Below are 3,726 nucleotides of genomic sequence, written 5' to 3'. Positions count from 1 at the left end.
TAAAACAAGTAATGCCTACATAATAGGAGAGTTAGTACTCACCTCCTTGATCTTAAAAATTATCTAGAATGAGCAAGATGGATCCTTTCCTTTCTGAGAACGTACACAAAAATTATAACATTATTTACCTTGTGTTTGTTGTATTAATCTTATAAAACTTATGTACATATTTCCTTATTTTCTCTTTGATTATAGTCCACTGTTTGGGATACGTTTTCTTATCTTTCAACCCATTTTTAAATTTTGATAAAATTATACTGGTAAATTTCCCCCTTTTATCTTTTTAGAAATATAAAGATCCCATTCTAATGATTTTTGGCTTATTTTATATTAAATTTACAAGTTCGTAACTTTTAGCTGTCATTTTTTGGACCACTCAACACTTTTTGAATAAACTGTATCAATATACTAATAATTACATCAGGCCCTTTATATGTTGGAAACTATACATCATATATAAATATAGGCTTTGGAATTTTGACATTTGGAGTTCTGTTGAATTTATTATGAGTTTTTGATGACAGTGCATGAAATCTATGATAGCATGGACTGGCCTGAGAAGATTGCCAATTTTACCCCTCAAGGATTTGGAATTTCAAAATGTGATTCAAATTTTGAAGAAAGTAGAGACACTAAGATTTCAATAAAACTAAGTCTCATGATTTTTAGATGTTCGTATTGACTTGCACGGATTTATAAGTTGGAGGACAGACTTGGGAAAATTGATCATAATATCTTCTAAATCGTTTTTGGTGTTTTATTAAGGAATTAATGGTTAAGCCTTAAGTTTATCACTTTTAACATGATTGTTGGTTACTTATTAGACTATAGAGATGTGAAATTTAATTTAGCCTAAGGGCTTTAATGTTTGGCTTAATGAGGGTTCAAAGTTAAGGTATTGATAATAGGATTCCACTAAGCCCTAGACCAATACATGAATCCAACTCCACTATGAAAAATTCTAAGAGGACTTTTATCAAATATTTGGTGTGTGACACTAAAAACACTTCCTCAATGTTAAATTTCACCATATAAGGATCCCATTTTTTTTCGATTTTTAACTAGCGTTAAGTTAGGTGTTGATAATAGGATTCCACTAAGCCCTAGACCAATCCATGAATCCAATCTAAAAGAGATAACCATATTCTTTCTTGTAATTAATTGAGAGTAACTTGTGAAATCAAATCGATAAGTGACTCACCTGGTGATGGATTATCAGAAATTTTCTATGAGAACAAGGGCTTCAACTCCTTCGATCTAAGCGATTGACATCTCCTTTCCCTTTTTCGATCGATCCAATACTTCAATTATCTTCTTGATTTCATCAAAAATCAGCTTCTCGATTCCAGTGGTGGTAAACTCCGAGTGACTGATGGTGTCTTTCAGACTAACGGGAGTAGGCGGTATTGGGCGAAGGGAAGGATCAGAGTGGGGTGCTGCTGCTTTGTGTGAGAATAAGCAAAGCATGGAGAATAGAAATGTTAAATTACACATAAGCCCTTCTGTTAAGTAAAACATAAATGACGCGCCTTTTTTTCTTCATGTAACGAATAGGTGGTATAAAATTGTTCATATATATTATTTTACACTTCTTGCTAGTTTAATTGTTGATCTAAATGCCTTTTAATGGACTCCATAACTTGTCCTCAAGTTATGGAAAACGAAAGTCTTTTTCATAAAAGTCATTAAACTCATAAGATAAGAAAATGAAAAGTTTTGAAGAGTGTCAAAACTTGTCCTCAAGTTTTGGAATTTGTAAAGTCACACTTAAAGATACTTTAATTCCAAACCCTAGAATTTTAAAAGTTTAAAATTTAACCCTTATACTTTATAGTATTATAAGTTTAATAATATATATATATATATATATATATATATATATATATATATATATATATATATATATATATGTATAAGATCAAGCCAGTCTTACCGTTAGTAGGCCTCATTCACGAAGTCGATCTATAAGGGGGGTATGAGGTTACTACCTATAAAATGGTAGTTTAATGGGTGTCCACTCTCACCCACCGCTTCCTTGACTGGTGGAGGGTCGTTAACCGAATGAGTAGGATAGTACTATAATTTTCATTAAAAGTGTAATAATAATAATAAAGTAACTAAATATGTTATTAAATTCCTAATCTTAGTTACTTTAGGAAAATGTGAAATTCATGCTAATCCATGAAAATTGCACTTTTCACCTTGCCAAGTCGTTAATGGAGCGTGTGTGGTTAACCGACACATTAAATTGGACAAGTAAGGGTGGCAAAGGGTGGCTCGATGTTTATCATAAGATCACTGGTGCGTGTGTGGTTAACTGACGCATTGATTGGGTGGTAAATGCCATCGGGAATACCAAGCACATTTTACATGGTTATTCACACCTTGTTTGTGATCCTCAGTATCCTAGTCACAAACCGGAAGGGCATAATCCAGATTTAAAAATGCCATTGAATTGTTCAATGAATCTCAAAGGATCTAGGAGTTTCGATCCAATTGAAACTTAATAATCAATTTCGTTTTTCATGGTTGAAATCTGTAAATCATCGTTTACCTACCTTCAAATATTTTGTAAGTTGGATTATAACATCACTATTCCAAATTGTAAAATATTGTGTTGGGTCCTAGACTAAATGTTTCATTTTGGGTGTTTTATTAAGGACTCTTTATATAATCAAAATTTTTTCTTTCTTTCTTTTTAGATGTCTTCCAACACTACTTCTGGCTCAAACCTTAATAACTCCTTCTCTCTCATGAACTTGTTGTCACACCCCAAAACCAGAACGGCGGAAACGTTCGGGGGTGAAGGACGTCATGTTTAGTATCACAAGACATGCATCATAGTAATCAAAGTAAATAAACAACCATTTCATTTGAAGAAAGTGTTTACAAAGTGTGTGTTCAAAAAACATAGAATACATAAGCAGTTAACAAAACAAGACTTGAAGCTATATTACTCCATCTTCTGAATACAAGTTATTTGAAAGAGTTTATTAGCAATTAAGCTGGTGAGTTCATAAGATTTTAGTGATGTAAGTAAGTTGTAGAAAGTTGTTGTAAAATGTAGCAAGTTGTAAGTTCTTGTTTAGAAGAGTTTGCCTGTTCCTCTAGAAAATCCTATATTTCCTACTTTGATGAAAGATTAGTAAAATGACTCTACAATACTTTCTATGAGTACTAAATGGGTACAAGTTATATACAACTCAGAGTAAACAAACAATCGATTGTGCGCATCTGCCCTAGGCCCACAACCAAACAAGGCACAGGACGTAAGGCAGACAACACACATCCCATTGTTTGTTAGATCATTGTTGTATCTAACCATGACGTATTCGCTTGTTACTTATGGAGTTAATTGTAATAGTTCTTTTATATTTAATAATTGATTCTTTAAGAAAACCCTTATTTCTTATAATAAAATGGTGACCACGGTGATTACTTCTATAACCACCTAGTTTATACTAGCTATATATGATCTGCTATCGAATAGATAGTTAATTTGGTGAATCTCCCCTAAGCCCACAACCAAACAAGGAACATGAAGTAAGGCGGAAAGTACATATCCACCTACTTATTGGGTATTAATGATATATAACCATGATGTATAAATTAAGATATTATAGAGTTAATCACCTAAGGTCCTTTAAGTTTATACTGGTTTAATAAAATGGATTAAACCCTTTAATGGTAAGTTTCTAGTTTTATACTTCAAGAGTTTTGTTTGGA

The sequence above is a fragment of the Lactuca saligna genome, chromosome 3, assembly GCF_052625555.1.
Source record: "Lactuca saligna cultivar CGN05327 chromosome 3, ASM5262555v1, whole genome shotgun sequence".
Lineage (NCBI taxonomy): Eukaryota > Viridiplantae > Streptophyta > Magnoliopsida > Asterales > Asteraceae > Lactuca > Lactuca saligna.
The sequence above is the reverse complement of the archived record's forward strand: the minus strand, read 5'-3'. Positions refer to the sequence as shown.